Source organism: Panthera tigris, chromosome F2, assembly GCF_018350195.1.
Source record: "Panthera tigris isolate Pti1 chromosome F2, P.tigris_Pti1_mat1.1, whole genome shotgun sequence".
In the NCBI taxonomy this organism is placed as follows: domain Eukaryota; kingdom Metazoa; phylum Chordata; class Mammalia; order Carnivora; family Felidae; genus Panthera; species Panthera tigris.
Genome location: NC_056676.1, coordinates 47,157,499 through 47,182,249, shown reverse-complemented (window position 1 = coordinate 47,182,249; position 24,751 = coordinate 47,157,499). Strand labels below are relative to the sequence as shown.

At 43.2% G+C, this 24,751-nt stretch overlaps 1 protein-coding gene across 7 annotated transcripts in view; it reads left to right on the top strand.

Annotated features, from left to right (window-relative positions):
* The window catches only part of NCALD (neurocalcin delta), a 392,189-nt gene that overhangs the window by 345,197 nt on the left and 22,241 nt on the right, over positions 1 to 24,751 (top strand). The window contains exon 1 of one of the 7 annotated variants that reach the window (XM_042973313.1): positions 10,390 to 10,410. The exons of the other annotated variants lie outside the window; for them this stretch is intronic. The gene's annotated coding sequence lies outside the window, so the exon portion shown is untranslated. Of the gene's footprint in view, positions 1 to 10,389; positions 10,411 to 24,751 lie in introns of those variants that run through there. 7 annotated transcript variants of the gene reach the window in all.

Sequence of the window (24,751 nt, the reverse complement as noted above, 5' to 3'; positions counted from 1 at the left end):
TTTCCTCTGATGTGAGCTATTGATACATCTTTATCCAACACTCTGAGCATCAGATACTGCTACCTCAGTCAAGCTTCGGGAGAAGCTTACATTTTCACTTTTTTTCTTTTTCTTTTTCGTTTTCGTTTTCGTTTTTGTTTTTGTTTTCTTTCTTTCTTTCTTTCTTTCTTTCTTTCTTTCTTTCTTTTTTTTTTTTTTTTTTTTTACACAAGGGAAGAAAATCATAGTGACTGCTGCCCTTGGAAATTCAGTCAGGAAACCTGAAACTCTGGTGACATTTTCTGGTCTTCTTTGGGGATGTATGTCTAGCTTTATGGCTCCCTGCTCCTTGCTCTTCAGAACTCTGTTGTGTGGCTGAACTGATGCAAGAGTAGGAAAGAAAACATAGCCCTCCCCAGCCCTGAGAGTATGCACATTCTGGGATATACTCAAGACCAACCTGGAATTCAGATGAGCCCTCTTTCCAGAGAGGGGGGCGTTGGGGAAATGATTGTTGTTTTCATTTTACTGCTTACAGTTTCCGCTCTGTACCAGGGGATTAAAGGCAAGTCTCTCTCTCTCTCTTCCACCTCCTCCTTCGCTTCTTTCTCCCTCCCCCTTCCCCCTCGCCTCCTCTTTCTCTCAGTTTCCTTGTCTTTAAAGACACTGACAACCTTTCTGGCATGTCGCCTAGGCTTAGAAGACAGAATCTTTGTAAAAATTTCTTCTAGCCATTGGCATGGAAGCACTGTATAAATCAGCAAGACACTTTGTTGTAAAACTTTCTCATTATCAACATTCACTACTGTTTCATTTTATGAATGCTTCTTTGTCTTCCAAAAAGCATTTCAGATTAGGCAATGCTGTTATTGAAAATGTGGGAGGTTTCTGCTTGTATGCTTGGCTGGTTGGATCGCAGATGGCTGCCATGTGTATTACAATGCCAGGTTCCTATTGATGAATTAAAAATAATAACTTATGGAGTAGGTTGGAGATGGAAGTGGAGATTCAACTTCGTTATCCAATTGAGTCACCGGGTTTGTTCTTTCTAGGTAAAAGAGCTTTGAGATCTACAGGTGGCTCAACTATCTGATTCAACGAAGATCGAGTTTTTCCTGTTATTGGATGCATAGATTCAAATTTGATTACCTAAAAAAAGTGTTTTGCATTCCCTGTGTGTTAGTGCTATGCTGAGTACCAGAGGTATGCAGATATATAAGAATTAGCCTTGCTATCAAGTTGTTCATAATCCCTCCAGGGAACTTTCACCTGTCAATAGCAACTCTCCTATAATGTGGTGGGCACCAGCTAGAGACAAATGGGAGGGGGGTGGGATGGAGTGGGGGACAGCACACTTGGTGGGTAAGAGCACCTGTCTTTGATGGCAGATGTATGGGGTTAAATCCTGGATCTGGCATTATCAAATAGGCGCACAAGTTAGGGAATGAATGAATGCCCAACTTTCTTTGTTATTACTGGGATTAAAAAAAAATACCTAAATAGTATATAATGTGCTCAGGACAGCATTTGGCACCTAAAACATGCTCAATGAATGATCACTTGTAACTGGAGACTAAGCAATTGATTCAGCCTTTATTTGGTAGAAGTTGGGACCATGTGAGGAAGGGCAGTGGGGGCAAGAGCTCATGGCCATTTAAGAAGAACCCTCCCCTCTCTGTGGTTGCAGCAGGAGTGAGTGGAGAGGGGGTCAAGAGCTTTAGAAAAGACAGGTTGGGGTGACATTGTGCGGCAATTTGTGATGTCAGACTGAAAGATTAGACTTGACATCAAAGACAATGGAATGTTCTTGGTGTTTGCAAGCAACAAAGTGGTGTGGAGAGATGTGAGTTTTTAAAAATGGCCTCTCTATGAGCTGTGTGAGGAATTGTCTGGAGGAGAGACTAGATAAAAAAAAATGAATACCCTAGTGCAAGCAAGAAATTATGTTCACGTTCACTCTCTCAGTATCTATTGAAAGTCAATTGTGTCTGGGGATTTTGCTAGAAACAAATGAAGGTGGAGTGTGGGCAAGGGATGGAGAAAAGGCAAACAATACAATAAACTTTTCTGAGATTGACAGTAGACGTATGGGGTTAATAGAAGAGATAAAAAGTGGTGACTGTCTGGAAGTGGGGGTGACAAAGGATAAATGAAAAGTAATGTCCTAGGAAAATGAGATTGTTTTGGACTGTTGGAATTCAAGATACTTCTTGAAATTCAAGATACTTCTGGAAAGGAAGAAGAAAGATGGCCAACTTTTCTTCTCACCATTCTTCTACCCCTTTTTCTTATTCTTTGGAAAGAGAAATCACAGGAGTTACTGATGGCAAGCCCCACTGAGCAGTTGGTCCAGCAGCCTTCTGAAGTTGGGCCATGGTCTGTATTGGCTTCCACAGAGATAATGAAAATTGAGTGAACAGTGAGAAATTAGCAAACAGCATTGGACAATATTCTCACGGCTCACCATGGTTGAGTGTTCAACTAATTTGCTTTTTAAAAGAGAAGCTAGCACTGGACTTTGGAAAGTTGTTTTCCTGTCAAAGTGGAAATGTTATGCAAAACAATATTAAATAATGGAAAATCTGAGGTTATTTGATGAGAGGTTGAGGACAGGATCTGAAGGCCATTGTAGGCAAACAGTAGGAGTTAGTGGTGATGTGTAAATATTGACATGGAGCCCAGGAGGAAACAAGGAAGGGAAAAAGGATTACAGTGCGAGGTCATTTGCTTATTGGAAAGATGTTGTTGATAAAGGAATAATATTATCTTAAAGAGAAGACAGAGATATGGGCAACTGAGAAGGGGCCACTATTGCCTTTGACTGCATTAATCCCTCCAGAAGTTATCAGCAACACCTTTGTTGGAAAGATGGCCATGGCATAATTTATTGCCAGGGTGAATAAGAGTCAATAACGTACACATTGAATAGCAGCGATTCTAATAAGACAAATTTAGTAACCATGAAACAAGATGCACTATGTATAGTGTGCATTAGAGCCAGATTCTTACCAGGACAATCTCATCCAGCCAGATCCTCTTGTCAGATGGAGTTCCAACTAGTGGGAACTATTTTACAACGTGGGGTACAAGTGAAGTGACATCTTTCTTATTTTTTAGTTAAATCTTCAGAATTCCTATATATCTTACAAGCAGGCAGGCCAATATATCTCTCTTGGTCTCATCCTTCCTTTAATTGTTCAGCAATCTCCAGGGCTTATTTTCAGAAATAGCCCTTCACCTCCATGTGCCTAGCCTAAATTGCTAAGGTCTTCCTGGTCTACCCCATACTTACCTCTCAGTATCACACAGTAGTGATATTGGACACTAGTCCTGTGCAGTCTGACAGTCACTGCTTGTTCATTGCCACAGGGACTCCTAGCTGGTCATGCTGACAAGTCAGGCAGGAGGACGTCCCAATCAAGAGAGTTCTCCTATATAGCCACTTCTTAGGATGCAGGTCAGCCCCACATGTGCTGAGTCAAGGCCTCTTAAAGCATCTGCCAACTCATGGAATCTCTTTCCCAAGGTTTTTAACACAGTGAACCAGCTGTCTATGAAATCCTCAGAATAAAGGATCTTGAAACATTTCTCTCTGTAGACAGCAGGGCCACTAGCTCTACATTTATACTCATAAATGAGGCCACCTAGATCTCACTTTTGCCATTTGTCTTCATGAAAAAATTTAATCTTTGGTAGGTCCCCTCTGATAAGATACTTCCATATGCATAGTGTGTTTAAAAATTATTTTGTTTCTTATTCTCCACCTCATTAGTCATAATTCCAGAACTTAAAGTACTTTCAGCTGAGCTCACAATGGCATTAACCTGTTGGGAATCTCCTGTTACCACCACGATACATTTTTGCTGGTTAAAATATTATATATAGTCTCGTTTACCACGTGACCCCATATTCTCAGGACATACACACATTCACATATGACATAAAGGCCAAAAGGTAGATGGTTAGCCACAAAAGCTTTGCTTTTTCCTATCTTAACTGTTTACAAAAGAGTGTTGAGCTTTAGTTGAAAAGATTTCAGCCACAAATAGTTGCTAGACGGTTACAGCAATGTTAGAATGCATTTCTCTGGCTTTTCAAACTTATTACCCCATTTCTGCCGGCAAGCCTTAGGATGTGAGATGAGGGCTGGAAAGAGGCTGCTGGAAGGGAAACCAGTGATACAAAGGAGAAGAGATTTTGAGAGGCAGAAGAATATGGGACAAATGGTGGATCAAAGAGGTGATGAGGCATGGTAGGCTCTCTGCGTGAAAGCTCTCTGTGTTCCAGTGTTGAATATGAACCTTGATGGCTGTTGGATCTACCTCCATCCAGAAGCATCTGTGCTGGGCACGGTTGACAGAGTATAGCTGAACAGGCCAAACTAAGCTCTTGTGTACCATGATTAAGATGACTATACAATTTATTGTCCAAACAGGATTACTTTTCAGATTATTAATATTTAGTAATAATAAAGCTGGGGCAACAGATGTAACACAAGACTATTGCAGGCAAACCAGGAGTTATGGTCATCCTATACCATTAGTATATTGAGGATACTGTATGTTGAAATCAAGCTCTTAACTGGGAAAAATACATTATTCTGATTGCTGTGAGAGCCACAGAAAAGCAATGCTACGTCAAGGGATTGATAATCTGGTTGTCGAGACTCATACACAAAGAGATGTCCAGGAACCCTTCAAAGTGGTGTCTAACTAAGTGCCAAATGAATGATAGCCATGAATTGTCAGTTATACCTCAACAAAGCTGGGGGGAAAATGATGTCATAGGATGTGGTAGGAAGGACAATGGCTTTTGGGTTAAAAAACTTTTGTCAAGTCATGGACCTGTCTTTAGGTGGGTGGCCTTATGCAAGGTACTTAATGTCTTTGAGTGCCTGTTTATTTTGTTCACTCAATTGATTCTTTCGTTCAATAAACAATGAATTACTCTGTGCTATTGTATCATAGTGGTAAAGAACATAACCTTTATGGAGAGACATTTCTGGGTTCAAGTCCCTAACTGAGACCTTGAATTTATAATATAACCCCTCTGTCCTTCAGTTATTTTCCTCATCTGTTAAATGGTGATAATACCTCACTCACAGAGCTGTTGTAAGCCAGTGTGAATGAGGAAATAACGTGAGATTTTGTGTATAAAACATATAACAGTTTTTGACACATAGAAAAAGCTCAAGGAATGAGAGGAGTCTTTTTTTTTTTTTAATCCCAAGTACTGTACTAGTGGCTAGAAATGCAAAGGAAGAATGGGGGAGAGGGATCCTGTGCAGGCAAAAGCAGACAAGACGATATGCTTGAACACCTGCCTGGACTGTTAGGAGGATTTATGAGTTGAAAGAGCTTCTTATGCTATCTAGCATACTGAACAAAGGAAAGTCATAGTTACTACCAATGGTTGGGGCATTATCTAGATTCTTCCCTTTTCTTATCTGTTAGCATGCTGTCACCTGCAAATAAGGGATGACCCTATATCTGAAATAATCCCTACATACATTCTCTCACAAAACCAGAAGCCCAGAGGTGGAGCATTTCCAGGGTTGGTTAATTCCATGGTTTAATGATGTCACCAAGAGTCTCTACATCCATTCTGCCATTCTCAGATGTTGGTTGACTCACCTCAGGATGACACTGGCTGCGGTAGTTCCAGACATTAATTACGTCCTTACCACACCACACACTAGAGGTAGAAAGAGACTATCTCTTCCTTGTATCTTTTCTTAAGATCTAAGAAGCTCTTCTCAGAATCCCATCCTCACCCTTGCAGACTAATCTACAACCCTCATTGGCCAAAATTGGATTTCATGTTCCTTCCTAAGGTAGTCAATGATAAATAAAGTAACTATAATTGGTTTATGCTAGACAAGATCCACCTTCCTGGGGCTAGGACTTCTTTCATCTTCTCCCCAAAGGAGGCATTACAGAGGGCGCAAAACACCTGAACAAAATCAGTTCTGTAAACAGGGAAGGTCAGAGAAATGGCTGCTGGGTAACCACAGACAGTGTCACTCCCGTTTCCAGTCAGTTACTACATCTGCTAATTCTGCCTCCAAAATAGCTCTTAAGTCCATCCTGGCCTTTGCCCTAGTTTCCAGCATCTCTTTTCTAGACTCTTGATTCCTTCTATCCTTGTCCCAACCATCCGATCTTCCCTTCAGCCACCAGTCAGGTCTTTATATAATGCAAGTCTGAATATACCATTTCCTAACTCAGGACTCAATTCAGATGCAACCACCTCTTTGAGGATACTACAGATGTTTTATTTATGGCTCTTTTATAGCCCTGATGAGGATGGTCTTGCTTTTGAGCTCTTTGCATATTTTCTTTGCCTCCCACTATCTTTGCCATCCAGTACAGTAGCATTGGCCACATGTGGCTATTAAACATCTGAAGTGTGGCTGGCCCCAACTGAGATGTATTGTAAGTACAAAATACACTTGGAATTTCAAAGATTTAGAACAATGACAAAAAAAAAGAGGGATATAAAATATTTCATTAATAATTTTTAAATTGATAACATGTTGAAATGATAATGTTTTGAGTACATTTTGGTTAAATGAAATATATGAGTAAAATTCATTCCGCCTGTTTTCTCTTAATTTTTTTTATTAAAAAAAATTTTTTATGTTTATTTTATTTTTGAGAGAGAGGGAGTGCAAGTGGGGAAGGGGCAGAGAGAGAGAGGGAGACACAGGGTCTGAAGCAGGCTCCAGGCTCTGAGCTGTCAGCACAGAGCCTGACTCAGGGCTCGAACTCATGAACCGTGAGATCATGACCTGAGCCGAAGCTGGCGCTTAACCAACTGAGCTTCCCAGGAGCCCCATGTTTCTTCTTAATTTTTAATGTGATGACTAGAATATTTTAAATTATCTACAGGGTTCACATTTGTAGCTTTCATTGTATGTTGGTGCACTAGACTGCTAGCTCTTGAGAGTAGGGGCTGCCTCTTATTTATCTATTATTCATCACACAGCTTTCCTTCCCTACCTCAGGGTCCATCAGAGTTGGAATCTAGTCAAAACACTTTATTTGGTTAAAGTAAAGTGTAACACAACTCCATTCGTAGATGAAAGAACAGGATGATTTCATATTATTTGACTGCTGCTTCTGGATTTCTGACACATGGGTTTCTTTTCTCTGTTCTAATTAGACTGAAACCAAGATTTTGATTAGGTTTGCTTGCCTCTGTTAGTTTTCATTCTGTCTTATTAGACATTCCTCAACAAATTATATTTTACGTTTTGGAGACAGTAGTGTCTCCATGACTACAGTGTCCAGAATATTTTAGTTATTTTTACAATTGTTATTAGGAATAAAGAAGCAGATATAAATTATACATATATTATGTATATAAAATATACATATATTATGTATTATGTATGTATGGAAAATATTTTTTCCAGAAATATCTAGAGAACTTACAGTTCTCTTGTTATTTTAAATAACACTTCTTTTAAAAAAAATTTTTTTTTAATGTTTACTTATTTTTGAGAGAGAGAAAGGAGACAGAACATTAGCAGGGGAGGGGCAGAGAGAGATGGAAATACAGAATCCAAAGCAGGCTCCAGGCTCTGAGTTGTCAGCACAGAGTCCCATGCAGGGCTTGAACCCACAAACCATGAGATCATGACCTGAGCCGAAGTCGGATGCTTAACCAACTGAGCCAGCCAGACGCCCCAAGAATTTACAGTTCTAATTTGGCAATCAATAATATCTATGGTCATAAATCATGTGCTGGAGACTACAACAGGCTTATTTGGTTATTATTTGGTCAAAGGGCGAAGCACCTTTTGAAAGCAGAATGCTGCCTGCTTCTCCTTGCCTCTGGGGCATGCTGTCCTCTTGGATGAACAGAAACAATCGTGGAGTCCATTATTTTGTCAGTGGGACTGTTTTAATAAGTGCTGTTTGCCAAGTCTTGTGAAGAACATTGTTTCCTTTGGCTTTGATCTTGTCTTGGCCACTCAGAAAAGCTGTGCCTCAGTGACATGTGGATGCTGGGAAATTGGGATGGAATTCTGGGAGCCTTCTCTTCCATGGAGTTCGTATCCCAGGACTGCTGGGTGGTTCTTTCTTTCTTTTCTTCCTTCCTTCCTTCCTTCCTTCCTTCCTTCCTTCCTTCCTTCCTTGTGATAAAATATACATAACATCAAATTTACCATTTTAACCATTTTTAGGTGCACAATTCGGTGGCATTAAGTACATTCACAATGTTGTATAACCATCACCACCATCCATCTCTAGGACTTTTTCATCACCTCAGACAGAACATCTATACACAGTGAGCACTAACTCTTTGTTCACCCCCTTTCTCCTAGCCCTGGTAACCTCTATTCTACTTTCTGTCTCTCTGAATTTACCTATTCATGCCACATTTGTCCTTTTATGTCTGGCTTATTTCACTTAGCATAATATTTTCAAGGTTCATCCATGGTGTAGCACGTATCAGAATTTCATTCTTTCTTAAGGCTAAATAATATTCCATGGGGTGTGTATACCACATTTTGTTTATCCATTGGTCTCTTGATGGATATTAGCTTTGTTTTCACCTTGGCTGTGGGGGAGGGGGGTGGTTAACAGAGCATGAAAATAAGTGATGACACATTCCATTGTGGCGAATGGATCAGAAATGGATCCATTGCTGATGAAGAAAAGAAACCTACTCTGCCTTCCTTGCTTGGAAAAGAGAGGCTGCCGTGCGGAAGGATGTCATCTTTACAGCTCAAATCTCCCAGGGCCAAGTGCAAACACCCCTCAGAAAAGGCAGCCCTGCCTCATCCCCTGGTAAGAGATGAGATGCCGGGCTGCTCACTTCCCACCATCCACGCCTAGGCAGCCAGGGCTGAGGTTCTGACAGAAAGCTCCAGCTGAGGTCCACCTGGTTGCTAGTGCAGGAGAGGGAATTTTTAAAAGGGGAGTGGAAGTGTCCCTGTCTCTAGAATGGGAACATCTTGGAGGAGGGTTGCATACAGCCTGTGTTTGGAGAGCAAAGCTTCCTTTTGGTGTGCATTGGCTACCATTTTATTCCGTGAGGTAGTGTTCGTTGACGTACCGAGATCCGGAAATAGCCAAACCCTGTTCTGCCAGTCCCCTCCTCTTCCCACTGGGAACTATAAACACACAGACATCGGGAAATCAAAGTGTCTCTTATCATTAGCCAGACAACCAGGGCAGGCTCTGCACTGAGCAGCTTGGAGTGGATGGTTTAGGCTCAAGACCCATGCGGAGCCCTCCTCCACCCTCTCAATTCAGATGCCAGTGTTACCACCGTTCGGCTGCTAAGCCAGGGAGGACAGAGTCACTGTACCACCTGTGAGCAGAAGGGATAAGGGGGAAAGTGCCAGAGATTTCTGCTTATCTCTAGAGCCAGGTGGAAGAGACAAGGAAAGGGAATGTACTGAACCTTAACCTTAACTGTGATCCTTGCTTTTGGCAAATTTGTAACCTGGACGCCTACCCAGTGACATCACTGCTTCCCGAGGAGTGACCCGAATGGAGGCAGAGGGGAGGGCAAATTTCCCTCCTTCTTCTTGTGTAGGCAAAGGCACTTTATGCCTGTTTCCTTCATAACAGCCACAGGCACTACGCACTCATCATCATCATGATTCTGCAGGTGACAAAACCGAGGACCTGGGAGTGTGCGTAAACAGCCTGCCATACGCTTGAGTTGGCAGAGCAGGATGCGGATCCCATGGCCTCTGATCTAAGAGTTATTCCATAATATTCCTTTTATCAAGCTTGGTCTCAGAAAGAGGTCCACAAGGCCCTACCACACTTGCCTCAGTCGGTCCTCTTGCTAACCCTATTCAGCGAGTGGACTAGGATTTCTGTGACAGGTCAGTTCCGATCACAAGTCTTGGTTCTTTTTGAACCATCTCTGCCTGTGGAAACCATCCATTCTGCAGAGCCATTCCCAAAGCTTGATTTGGAAACAGTTGAGGTGATTATAACCTGAAAATTGTTTTCCAAAGGAAAAGACAAGTGATCTTATTTCAGGCTAATGTAATTATTTTAAGGGCTTCTTTCTAATCAACAGTCAAAGCCTGGTTGGAAATGAATGTCCGAGGACAAAGCAGTAGCTCTGACGAGTTTCACTGGGGAGACTGGAAAAGCCCGCAGAGTTTAGCCCACACAGCTGGCAAGATGCTGCCACACGGTTAACACGGATGCCCGGTATACAGAAAACACATGTGTGCACACGCTCCAGAGTGAACGGAGCAAAAGAGACCACACCCACATTGCACAACGATGACACTGTGGCACCAACAAGTCTCATACACCCCCTGCAGGTGGCAGGAGCCCTCAGGTCTCCTAGAGCCTTGGTCACCCTCACCCACCCACCCCAGGGTGCTGCATGGATGATGTCACCTTGTATATAAAACACTTGCTGTGCCCATCACCACAATAGGAATGCACGGTAAGTAGATTCTCACAGGTAGCTAGCTTCCTGACCAACCCTGACTTGAATAGTGAAGATCTATGGAAGATAAACTAGTGAAACAGGATCCCTGCTAAGCCTGAAACTCTGTAAGATTTTTTAAACCTCGACAGAGAGAAGCTTTAAAAAAAAAAAGTCACTTAAAAATCTACCAGCACTATGGGTCTTGTTAGAGATGGAGACCTCTCTATTGCTTTGGGGCTCTTTCCTTGACTAGGAAAAACACCCAAGTGAACTTTAAATTATGCAAATGTGAAGCCATGATTCTTTTTGGATGGAGATGTTTAAAATGCTGTAGGTTCAAGAAACTAAATTATGTGTATGCGTGTGTGTGCGCATGCACAGGTATGTGTGTGTGTGTGTGTGTGTGCTTTGGGAAGAGGTGGGGGTGAGCGTGAGGGATATTCTGTTGGCAAGTCAGAACTGACGTTCCCACCTAGGTCTGTCCAAAAGCCACGCTCCCAGCCACAGTGCTATGCGCTGCCTCCGTTGGTGAGCACTGGCAGAAGAAAGTTGTCAGAAAGCAGCCTGGGTGGATGCAGAGGGGTTGGGCTGGAGTCCTTGAGGAGGATCGTGAGGACCCTGAGTGCCAAGCACAGTGGGAGCTGAAGAGGGAGAAAGGGTTGATAGAAATAGGGTGATGGCCCAGGGCCTGAGCCTTGGTCCGTCTTTGATCCTCTACCAACAAATTGTCTTCTCCTTGGAAGTCACATGAGGGGTTTCCTCCAAGTCAGTGCCATGGGTCTCTGTATTTCGGGGTTTTTTGCACCTTCTCTCAGGAGTTAAGTGGGGACACACACTCCAAGACTCTAAGCCACTCCTGAACCCAAAGTCGTAGTGAAAACAACTCCTGCTCTCATTGTTTCATGTGTAACGTGTCGTCGCCTTGCGTACTTCTGCTCCTTGAGTATAGACAGCACGTCTCTGATGTGAAGCGACCATCTCTCTGGTTTGCCAGCTGACCTGTCTTCCCTGCCTCTCCATCCTATTTAAATCCCTCTGTCCTCTGAATCCACCGTGATATCTTGCCCCGCCCTAGGTACACAGCACATTCTCAGGAAATTCTTGTGAAACCATTTAAAGGGAAATGGGAGCTCCTGGAATGAAGACATTACTCCAAGCTTCTCCTATATCCTGTAGCACATAGCTCACAGTTTTACGGTAGGAATGGTGTTGTTCTAACTTTTCAATCCTGTTATTTAATGCATTAGGGACAGATTTAAGCATTTAAAGATATGCCTCTTAATGCATAGGTAAAGTCCACGTGACCCAAAGGAAAGAAGTGATTTAAGCTACATGCATACCATAGTTACAATTCAGCTTTTAAAATTTTTATTTTTGGCTTTTTTTTATATGAAATTTATTATCACATTGGTTTCCATACAACACCCAGTGCTCATCCCAAAAGGTGCCCTCCTCAATACCCATCACCCACCCTGCCCTCCCTCCCACCCTGCCCTCCCTCCCACCCCCCATCAACCCTCAGTTTGTTCTCAGTTTTTAAGAGTCCTTTATGCTTTGGCTCTCTCCCTCTCTAACCTCTTTTTTTTTTCTTCCCCTCCCCCATGGACTTCTGTTAAGTTTCTCAGGATCCACATAAGAGTGAAAACATATGGTATCTGTCTTTCTCGGTATGACTTATTTCACTTAGCATCACACTCTCCAGTTCCATCCACGCTGCTACAAAAGGCCATATTTCATTCTGTCTCATTGCCACGTAGTATTCCATTGTGCATATAAACCACAGTTTCTTTATCCATTCATCAGTTGATGGACACTTAGACTGACGAATGGATATTTTTGGCTTTTATGTACAAATGAATCCAATTCAGTTTTGATCACTGAAGTGTGTCAATTCCACTGTGCTTCTGTGTTCTTGTATTATTATTTTCTGTCCTATTTTTTGCATAATTTTCTTATAAGGGAAAATGCTGCTCTTAAAGAAACAAGTGATTGATTCAGAGGACTGGAATAATATTGTTATCATTTCACACACTGGTGCACATCAGAAGTCATTAATGAAGGGAAAGAGAAGTTCTGGCAAACTTATCTTCACCATTATTCAGATAGAATAGCTACATACAATACAACACTTCTTTTTGCTTTTTTTCTTCAATGAAACTATTTGGATACATTTGAAATTTTCATATTTTTTTATTGTAATCATTTTTGCTCCAACCCCATCCATACAGTCCAAGTTTTACTAGAGCCCGACGTAGGCCTCAATCTCATGAACCGTGAGATCATGACCTGAGCTGAAATCAAAGAGTCAGATGCTCAACTGACTGAGCCACCCAGGCGCCCAGTGCTATGGTGTTTTTTAGTGTTGGTTGTAACATAAGGACAAGAAAAGATAAGGTCGCTCATTAGAAGTGAAAAGTGTTAGGTGGTTCCTACTGGGAAGGGGATAGGTGGGTGTGCGAGACGTTAAGTGAGTAAACTCACAGGAACTACCATACACAGTTTTCTCTGTGAGAGATGGCGGGGATCCTTTGTTTAGATTTTTTGTATTTTATTCGCTTTGCAGATGCGTTTTCACCTTCTCTCTTTTCAGATTAAGCTTCCTTTTTCATTTTTTCTTAACAAGAAATGGAAATAGTAACCTGAGTGTAAATAGCTAGGCAGGCAGGCTCTGCTCAAGCACACAAACACACACACATCTTCGAACACTTGGGAACATCCTCCCTGAGACTGCTGTGTGTTCTCCTGTGAGGCTGCTGAGTGGACGAAGTATGAAGATCTGGTTCTATTCTACCTTTGGAGCTTGGCAGCCATGTAACCTTGGGAAAACCTTTCGACATTTGCCCCCAATTGCTTTAATGCAGGGGTAATTAATCTTGCCCCTTCCTTTCTCACAGCATTTCAAGGATTTACTGAAATAGGCTATGTGAAAGCCCTGTAAACTCATGCAGGAGGAGATTATGCTTTGTTTCAATTTGTGGCCTTGGGCAGCCAGTATAGTGCCCTACATACACTTGGAGTGCAGTAAGTTAGCAGCAAGGGGGAGTGGGTTCACGGAAGGGCTGCACATGATGCCAAAAACACTGTCCTCTGTTTTATTTAAAATTTTCATCATCTGGGGGTGTCTGGGTGGCTCAGTCGGTTAAGCGTCCAACTTTGGCTCAGGTCATGATCTCACGGTTTGTTAGTTCGAGCCCCACATTGGGCTCTGTGCTGACAGCTCGGAGCCCGGAGCCTGCTTCGGATTCTGTGTCACCTTCTCTCTCTCTGCCCCTCCCCTGATCATGCTGTGTCTGTCTCTCTCTCCCCAAATAAATAATAAACATTAAAACATTTTTAAAAATTATAATCTGTATTGTGAGATTAGGAGCAAAGAAAAAATAGGTTAAATTACAATTGAGACCAAATTGAATTTAGTAATTTATTTGTTGATTCAACAGATTTTTACTAAGCAACTATTATATGCTAGGCTTTGTTCTCAGCACTAGCATTAGCATAGAGTAGTGAACAAATCATACCAAAATCTGTGACCTGGTGAAAGTTCTTTTCTAGTGGGGAAAGACAGACCATAAACAAGATGACGTTGATAGTGTATTATAAGTGTTAAGGCAGTCAGCAAAGTAGGGAAAGAGGTGTTAAAATTATTGCTAAGAGATAAGGGAGGGTGCCACTGAGAAGGTGACATTGGAGTAGACCTGAAGGAGGTGAGGAATGAGGCATGAGGATATGGGTAGGGAGGGATTTGAACCATGAGGATGTGAGGGAAGGCGTTCAAGCTATCAAGCTATAGTGATGTAAGGGGGTGACATTTGAGCCATGGGCTCATGGGAAGATATTTGAGCCATGAGGATATGGGAAGCATTTGAACCACGAAGATACAGGGGCACAGGGACACTCGAGACCAAGACCACAGCATGTGCAAGACCCTAAGGAGGGAACATGCCTGGCATGTTTAAGGAAGGAGACCAGGGAAGCTGAAGTGGAGGGAAGGAATGTGGAGATAGAAGGATATATGGCCAGAGAGACAATAACATGATGATGATGATGATGATAATGGTAATGATGACAACAGTGATGGAGGAGGAGGAGGAGGAGGAGGAGGAGGAGGAGGAGGAGGAGGAGGAGGAAGAGGAGGAGGAGGGGGAAGAGGAGGAGGAGGAGGAGGGGGAGGAGGAGGAGGAGGAGGAGGGGGAGGAGGAGGAGGAGGAGGGGGAAGTGTTTACTTTGCCAGGCTCTACTGCATATCTTACTTGATCCTGACAAAAACCCAAATTTACACTTAAGGAGACTGATGCTCAAAGAAGCACAAGTCCCTAAGGGCCATACAACTAGTATGTCTTGTAGCCAGGATTGGATCTGAGGGCCCTCTGATTCCAGCACCCATGTACTTAACCATTGTGCTTTATCACCCCTCCTGTGTAAGATCAGCCCCCAAAGAGTATCTGTTGTTATATTCTGGGGGACTTTTTCTTTTCCTTCGCTAGCTTATAGTGACTATGCTACCTTCAAAGACCGCTATTCTACTACCCCTGAGACCACTCTTGCCCAGGCAAAACAAAATGTAAGGAAAAAAAAACCAAATCTAATACTATCCCTGATAAACTTTGGCCTTAGACAAAGAAAATATCCAGCTCCCCAGACATTCTTAGTAGAAGAAAGACTCACCGGGAAGTCCAGACACAGCAGCTTTGGTTACTACCAACTGAATAATCTCCAGGAATACTTGCCAGCCACCTTACTATTCGCCTAACACAAAATCGTATAAATATTCCAGCTGCCCTCTGCTTCATGGAATACTTTTATTTTGTTTTGTTTTTAATGCTTATTTTTATTTATTTTGAGAGTGAGATAGCAGAGGAGGGGCAGAGAGAGAGAGACAGACAGAAAACCCCAAGCAGACTCCATGCTGTCAGCACAGAGCCAATGCGGGGCTTGAACCCGCAAACCATGAGATCATGACCCAAGCGGAAACCAAGAGTTGGACGCTCAACTGAGCCACCCAGGTGCCCCATGAATTCTTAAAAGCGACACAAGGAAAGTAACACCATCTACAGTCAAGGGGAAACAGGCTCAGCGTCCTTCTCAGAGCTGTATAGAGATGTACCAACAAAACACCATGGATATGCTTAATGCTCTCTTGGAAGAGGAAGGACAGCTGAATGCGGGAAGTAATAACCTCCATCTGAACACCAAGTAAGATTCAATAAGTAGAGAGTCACAGTTATAATATTGACTAGTTAAGGAAACAGCTTTACATTTACAGAGTGTTTTATGTTTATTCTCTCATGAGCTTTGTTCATTGGACCATTGTGGGGATTAGAGTGTCAATAAAAGCATGTGTACAAGTTCAGGGTAGAATGAAGAATTTGACAGTTCCTCTGAATTTGGGCATGACCTTGAAGGACCCAGAATGCTAGGCTATGGGGATTAGTCCTTAATCTATCATCAGTAGGGAACATGGAAGCTTTTTGAGGAACATGACATGATCGGGTAGAGTGTTAAAGACGGAGAGCAGTTAATATTTCCGAGCTCAGGTGGGAGATGATGAAGGCCTGGGTTAAGAAATTGGGCAATAATTAGAAATAAAATTGAGTCGGGGCACCTGGGTGGCTCAGTTGGTTAAGTGTCTGACTTCGGCTCAGGTCATGATCTCACCATTCATTGAGTTTGAGCCCCGCATCGGGCTCTGTGCTGACAGCTCAGAGCTTGGAGCCTGCTTCAGATTCTGTGTCTCCTTCTCTCTCTGCCCCTCCCCAGCTCGCATTCTGTCTCTCTCTCTCTATCTTTCTGTCTCTCTCTCTCTCTCTCCCTCTCTCAAAAATAAAATAAACATTAAAGAAATAAAATTGAGAGACAAGGATTTCTCTGTGGCCGTTTCCCTCCCCCCCAACGATGAATGGAAGTTTGGGGTTTTTCTTAAACCCAGTTTATTCCTCCTTTTCACCTCTGATCTTCTTGTGAAAACCTGGTTTAAAAAAGCAATAAAACAACTGAATCATTTCTTTCCCCAGGTATGAAAGAATTGATTCAATCAATCATTGATGTTTGTTAATGGTATCGTATATCCAATTTGTTCTGAAAACACCAGTCTTGTCCAGCCAGACCCTGGATTAAAGTCCACTTTTTAGCACTAGTACCTTCCCAGAGCAGGATGGCAAATTCTGTGGGGTTTCCCTGAGCCTGCTCTGATTCTGCCCAAACCCCCCTTAGCCCTCCCCAGCCTCAGGACAGAAGACCAAAGAAAGAAACAGTGTCCTGCTCTCCATCAGCTTCTTCTCTAATGGGATCTCTTGCTTACTTTCAAGTTAAGGTAATAACTTCCACCAGGGAAAACACTCAGTCACGGAGGTCTGGCAGGAGTCCTCTCTGGGTGCAAATCCACAAATTCTTTCACATTTGGCAAGTGATTCCGGGGAGGTGAATCAGGTTGGAAGCTCACCCCCTCATGTGACTGACTGTCTTCCTGTTGTTTTTCTAATTCTCCATTAAAGCATGGGGGAGAGTGTTCCCAAATCTGAAAGGCTCATCTTTGTAAACAACCCACCAAGCCCTTATTTCATGTAGATTAATAGTCAACGTGTATTAAGTACCTGTTGGATATAAGACACGATGTTGAACTTTTCCCAATTCACTCGGGCTCCTTTTTCTCATTTAGTCCTTCAGACAGCCCTAGAAGAAAGGTGTTCTTATACCTACTTTCTGAAGAAGGATGAAACCGAGAGAGGTCAAATGACCTCCCCAAGGTCACAAAACACAGTACTATAATAAGGACTTCAATTTAGTTCCTCTGCTACCAAGTCCAATTCCCTTTTGCACGCACCTTGCTGGAGGATGCAAAAGATGTAAGAACTTAAAAGACGCTACTTCATAGTCTTTTTGTTAGTTAATGGCCTTCTCACCTGGACGTATGTTTGATGCACAAACATTAATATTTCAGCCATGTTGGCTGGGGTAGAAAGTGATCATGATCGATCTGTACTTTCCAACGGAAGCGACCCTTCAAACACCAAAGGTGATGGAGCCAGGGATGTGAAGGGTGTGGGGGATAGGAAGGGGACTTCCAATCCTGCTTCTCCACAGCCACAGGCTAAATGATTTTGTCTTAACAGTTAGCTTCTCTGAACCCGTCATTCTTAGGGTAAAACGAAGATGCAATAACCATCTCACCAATTCTACAGCGCAACTGTGAAAATAAATATTAACGAAATTGCTTTTACCTGCAAGCGGAATCCCAGATTCCCTTCCTTTTGTTATCCCAGGTAGGATGCTAGTTTTTAAATAAGAATATTCGCGCTAAGCCCAGAAACGGTAGATGTTAAACACATGTTTGCTGAATGAACTTTTTAAAAATTACGAACTATTCTTAGACTCGATGGAGGGGCTTGTATCAATTAGCTAAATGCATTTGTGGCCCCTAGAGGATGTCTAAAAATGAGGAGCGGAGCTCCTCTGGTACCTCACGCTGCTGGTTAAGTGTGAGGCCTAGATCCCTATGGCTAATCTATTTGTCCTCCTCAGCCCATGATGGCTCACTGTTTCCCTTCATTATTTTATCAAAACCCAAGGTAATAATCCCTATCTTTTATAATTTTTTTAATGTTTTATGTATTTTTGAGAGAGAGAGAGAGACAAAGTGCGAGCAGGGGAGAGGCAGAGAGAAGGGGAGACACAGAGAGAGGGGGAGACACAGAATCTGAAGCAGGCTCCAGACTCTGAGCTGTCAGCACAGAGCCTGACACGGGGCTCGAACTCACAGACCATAAGATTGTGACCTGAGCTGAAGTAGGATGCCCAACCAACTGAGCCACCCAGGCGCTCCAATAATTCCTATCTTTTAAATAAGAGACTCTTTAATACCTTTAGTTAAGTAGATGTTTATGGCAATCAGAATTCCACAGAAGTTGACCATGGTATGGTCTTAGCCCTGGCAACCCTGGAGGAGTGTTGAGGGCCCCCAGAGGTCCCCCCTCTTTCCACTAGTGCTGTCAGCATTGCCCTGGCACCTGGCTCCAAGGTAGCCCGGGCAGGCAGGTTAACTTTGTCTGAAGCCCTCGACTTCGGCCCCTCTAACAATTACTTTCTTTGAGATAGCTTTGTAGTTTCTGCAGGCCCGGAAGGTGACCATTTAGTATGGCCCCTGTCCACTTACTTAAGGGCACTTTAAGCATATGATGCAAGTTCACCTCTAATGGCTGGCCGTCCAGGAGGGGGTGGTGGGAAGTTAGCCATTAGTTGGACATGAAGTAGCAGGGAGAAGAGTGGACGTGAAGGTCAGGAGGGGAGCATCGGGCAACAGAGCACTTAGGATGCTGTTGGGCAAAATATGTCTTTAAGCCAAAAGTAGAGAAGTGGGTATTTCCATGCTAATAGTCATGTACTCTTGAAAGAGCAGGGTGAGCATGCCCTCCTATGTGCTAGAAATAAGAAAGGCTAAACTTGCACGTGTGTGCCTGTAACACAGGCAGACCAGGGGGGCTGGGCTGGAGTTCCAAGTCCATTTCCAGCGCTCCTTCAAGTCTGATACTAGTTGCTGTGCAGACTCTTGCAAAAGTCACAATTAAGATGTAAAGTCTCCAGGGAAAATGGCTTGTTGGAAAATTTCGAAGGGAGGGTCTAGAGATCATGGTACTTATCTAAAACATCAAGAACCTCTTTATAATATATATTACCCAAAGAATTAGAGAACCAGGACTCAGGTAAATGCCAAGGGAATGAAAGAAAAGCAGAATCAACCTAAATGTCCATCAAGAGGGATTAAATAATATCATGCAGTCGAATATCAAAAGACTGTAAGCCTGACATTAGTAAACACTTTGTCAGTTACTTAATTCAATGCTGCTCTCAAGGTCAGTGCTCAACACCATCCATTGAATCAATTGATGAAGGTTTGGCCATTTAAAAAGATGAGATATATCCACATGTCTAACATGAAAGAATATCCACAGTCTACTTTTAACAAACTTTTTTTTTTAAGTTTATTTATTTTGAGAGAGACAGAGACAGTACAGGTGGGGGAGGGGCAGAGAGAGAGAGGGAGAGAGAATCCCAAGCAGGCTCCTTGCTGCCAGCACAGAGCCCGATGCGGGGCTGGAACTCACGAACCGTGAGATCATGACCTGAGCCGAAACCAAGAATTGGACGTTCAACTGACTGAGCCACCCTGGTGCCCCCACAGTATACTTTGAAGTGAAAGTGAAGGTTCCAGAATAGGATAGTGTGATCCCATTGTGGTTAGAGTATACGGATTTCATATATATGCATTTAAATGTCTAAGAGGATATATACAAATACAACTGTTAATAGTGGTTATCTTCTGTAGAGTTATATTGGATCCCAGTGAGAGTGTTCATGTTCTCATTCTTATATCCCCTGATTACTTGCATTTTTTACAATAATGATGTATTACTTTGGTAAGTAGCAGAACCAAAAATGATATTTCCATTTCGGGGAGGGGGTTGTTGTTAGATAATGCTCTGAGGTTCTATCAGAAATATGCTTTATCGGCAGGAATGTGGTTGCCCTTTATTTCTGTCAAAAATAAAACTTGGAAAAGAGTCCAACACCAGCTCCTCTGCAGTCTGAAAGGCAGAGTCTATAGAACAAGAGCCCCAGATTAATTCGGAGACTGTAAGCCCTGCTCACGCTGAGAAGACCAACTGTGTTTCCTGGGCTTTACCACACAGCAGGGGGAAAGCAGAAAGAAGAACAAGGCTGTCTCTAGTGAGCCTCCTCCTCGCTGTATTGTTGTATCAGTTCAGTTCTCATCTCCAACCCTGTCCCCTCTTTGCAAGGGGAGCAGGTGCCAGGTGTGTGACCAGGAGTCACGGGTGCGGGTCCAGGTGCCCATCCTCAAGGGAAGAAGACCATCCTGCAAGCCTCGGGACATAGGCCTTCAGGTAGTTTCAGCCAAGCCACCTTTGCTGTGCATGTGAGCTTGTAGGAAATAGGTCTCAGCTAATCTTACCAGAGGCCAGAGGAGAGAACATTCTTTGGGCAAGATGAAACGAGTTTAGTGAAACTGTTCTATCACTTCATCCTCCCTCTTTCACATTTTAATTCTTCCCTTTCTGCACCACTGTTTTATTTCCTAATTTGTCCACTGTATATAAATATATCAGCTTATATTCCATATATATAGATATATAGCTATATAGATATACTATGTCCCCTGTCCACTTATATATATATGTTCTCCTTTCAAACTCCCACTGAGAGACAAGTTTCATTGAAGGGAAATTTCTGGAGCAGTGTGCTCTTCAGGTTTTTATTTATTCACTTTTTCTTTTTTCAGTGAAAATCAGGGACAACTGCCCCAGAAATGTGTTTGCTGGATTTTAGCCACCTACAAAATTCAGATGGCTACAATACCTGGTGTCGTGGTAAATGAACACTTGTTCCCATTCATCTATAATTTTTATCATTTCCTACCTTACACTTTAGGACACTTTTTCTGGTTATGTTTTCATCATTCAGACGTTCCATTGATTGAAAATTCACAGCGACTCTTGAAGGTCAAGGTTACACGTGCCAGCTAGGCAAACATTTTCATTAACCTGGTCTCTTTCTGGAACCACCGCAGGTCCCGTGTTCCTCATTGCCGCTAAACCCGATGTCAGCTTCTAGCATCTTGCAAATTCTGTGCACTTTGCCCTGCGACTTCTGTGAAGTTAGCCAGGCTCTCCAGGGTCAGTTGGACTTTTATCTGGAACGTCTAACTCTGGGCTCTCAAGAATTAATTGCCAGAGTGTGTAAAGCCGCATGAGGAATCACAGAAATGAAATGCTGTCCATCTTTCACTCCACAGATACAAAATACAAAAAAGGAAGCACTATATTCCAAAAGGTTTTCCACTATTCGCCATTTCCTTTCTCCATGGCATCGTTTTTAGGAGTGGTTCCTTTTTCTCTTCGTTTTAAATGGAGGGTTCGCTTTATATTTTAGATTCCTGGCCATGGTCCTTTGCTGGTGGTTTTGGTGTCTTCTCATCTTGTGTATTTTTCCTTTCTCATCTGTGGTCAGTATTAAGCCCAGATTTATTTTTTTGGACCCTGGGAGACTGGATGCGACCCACAATAAGTTGGGAAATGCCACGTGGCCCATCTCAGCATAAACTACTGAAGAACAGAATGCTGATGTTGAATAGAGTTGGTGTGCATTTCACTTAATGAAATGCAGCACAGATTCAGCCACAATTAATATGTATAAATATATATGGGTATATAAATAGTTATACATTTATAAGATATATGTGATATACATGTTATATATAAATATATATTTAGTAAATATATGTATTTTATGTATCTTCTGTATATTTAAGATTTGCATATATAGACATATACATTAAAGGGCTGAGATATATTTACTATTTAAAGGTCTTCTCAGGGCGCTGAAGCAAAGGCGCTTATAGTTAAAAGATGGGCCCTGTCGGGGGCACAGGGGACTGAGAGATTAGTCAGAGGTGGCCTGGGCAGCTCGCACAGAGCCTTGAGGGGCCAAGAGTGAAGTCTGGATTTTATTCAAAGTGTGTTGGGATGCCCTCCTAGAGCTTTACACAGAAGAGTGACAGAGTCCGTTGTGTGTTCTTAAATGGTCACTCTGGGGACCCGTGGGGAAGAGGCTGGGGCAGGGCGGGAGTGGGGAGAGGGAGCACAGGGTGAAGAGGGACATCCCACTGGGGAGAGCGATCCGGACAGCCGGCCGGAGATGATGGCGGTTTGGACTGAGGTGGTGACGATGGAGATGCTGAGAAGTAATAGATTTGAGACAGGTTTGGGGACAAAGGCAAAAGGAATGACAGAGGAGTCCCTTGGCTTTGGAGTGGGCGGTTGGGCCGCAGATGGCGGCCTCCACAGATGCAGGGCGGGTCGGGGAGCGCTCAGAGAGGGAACAAGAGCCACGGTTCCTTCTGTTCTGCACCAAATGCTTTCCCGGTGCCGCCTTGAGCTGGGCACGAAGGACATAGCCGCCAAGCAGGCAGAGTCAGCCTTGTGTTTTCCCTTTGCCTCGGTCTCCCTCTCGGTCTCCCTTTCCAGTTCCTTCTCCTCACCCTGGTTTCGGCCGCCATTGGCTCTTGCCTGGGTCATCACAGTGGCTTCCCAGCTGTCTCCCCACCTCTGCACTACCCCGCCTTTGGTTTATCCTCAACACAGCAGCCAGAGAGACCCTGTTAGAATATAAGCCAAAATCCTGGAGTGGCTCCGTCTCACTCAGAGTGGGAGTCACAGCCCTTAAGGTCACCTGCAGGTCCCACGTCACCTGACCCTTGTTACTGTTCTGGTCTCATCTGCTTTCCTTCCCGCCCTCCGCTCCAGCCGCATCCTTGACACGCTAAGCATGCTCCCTGTCTAGACCCTTCCTGTTTGCCGTTTTCTCTGCCTGGAGTAGTCTTCTCCCAGGATCTCCATGGCTACCCCCTTCACCTCGTCTCTTCCTTTCCAAATATCACTTTATACTGTAGTATTTTTGTAATGTTTTTATTTATTTTTGAGACAGAGAAAGAGCATGAGCAGGGGAGGGGCTGAGAGAGAGGGAGATACAGAATCCAAAGCAGGCTCCAAGCTCTGAGCTGTCACCACAGAGCCTGACGCGGGGCTCGAACCCACGGACCGTGAGATCACGACCTGAGCCGAAGTCGGACGCTTAACCGACTGAGCCACCCAGGCACCCCATCCAAATATCACTTTAATGGGGCCTTCTCTGGCTTCTTATTCACAATTTTGACACCCATCTACCCACTCACTCCTGGTATTCCTCCACCCCTCCCTTCTTTACTTTTCTCCATGGAACAGTTTCCTCTAACATTTCACTTATTTATCTTTTTTATTGTATGTCTCATGCCACCAGACTGTAACTAGGGTTGTGTCTGTGATGAATTCCCAGTGCCTAGAGCCGTGCCTCCCTCCTAGGAGACAGTTAGCCCCTATTTGTGAAATGGATGAGTGCTAACAGGAGGTTGTGTCCTCTCTCTTAACTACTTCTTTCTGATTTTTTATGGCATCGTTGTCTTAATTTCTCTCTGTGCTCTGTCCACAGAGTTAGTAGAGTTAGTAGAACGTAGTGGTAAAACCAGTGGACAGCCAAGTGCGAGGCTGAAGTTACCACTTGGCTGTCTGACTCACAAGCTGTGTGACGTGGGGTAAGTCACTCGGCCTCCCTGAGTTTTCATTTTTTGCTTATAAAATGGAGGAAGCTGTTCACTCAGTGTTGCTTCAAAGTTTCAACACAATAATGGATGAAGGGCCATCAAGGACAAGACGTGGTTTTCATTTACCACAGCGTCTGGCCCCGACTCAGTGCTTTACACATACGCCTGCCTCACTCAACTCTCACATCAAATCAATGAGATACGAACTCCTACTACTGAACTCATTTTACAGACGAGAAAACTGAGGCACCCCAGAAAGTTAAGCAAATTACCCAAGAGCTAGTCAACAGTTCAGCCAGGCTTTCAACCCAAGCATTTTTATTCCAGGGCCTGAGTTTTTCCCCACTGTGTTCTACCAGCACAGAGTTAATGTTTTAATAACCAAACGGAGTAATGAAAAGGATTTGACCTGCCGTGCAACTTTTGTCTCCAGACAATTTTTTCCGGGACTGCTAATTAATGCAGCATTTCCCTGTGATGGTATTTTTATCTCCTCTTCAACTCAAACAGGCAGAAATTCCTGTCTTCCAAAAGAAAAAGGTATTTTCAGGCATTCCTCTCTCTTCCCCTCCTCCCCCCGGGAAAGAGACTCTATCGTATGTCCCCTGAGATTTTCGTTGTACAGTCTAACCAAGTCCAGATGGTTTTCTCAAGTTCAGCCATCATACTTGGTAAAGTGTTTGTAGTTATCTACTGAAACAAATTCTGGACTAAATTGCAAGCACAGCTTCCCAAATAACTTATTCCATGCTCTTCTGCCTTGTTTGTGTGATGGCCTTCCTGTGCTAATGAATTTGTAAATGTGGCTTAATTACTGTTTACTGGAAAATAGCTGCACACAGATCAGTCTCAATGGGAGACTTAGCCAAAATGTTGAGGCAATTTGTCTCTAGTGCAAAAACATCTAATAAGTGAGAAGTACTTTTTAAATGTTGGGGAAGGAACTTTAGTTGTGAAGAAGCAGTGTTTTGTATCTCCAAAAAAATCAATCATTCTTTAAGAAAGTTGATTTAAATATCAAAATGGTATTTTTTTTCCTAGGGCTGGGCACATGGTGATTTGCACAGAACCAGAGAATAGTGATGGTGATTTGATTCAACACCACACCAAAGAGCTGTACTCTAAAGAACCCCCCTCCAAAGAGGAAAACGTGAAATTACTTATAAATTTCATAAAAATGTTTCGGAGCTCTGTAAACCCATGTATTATGCA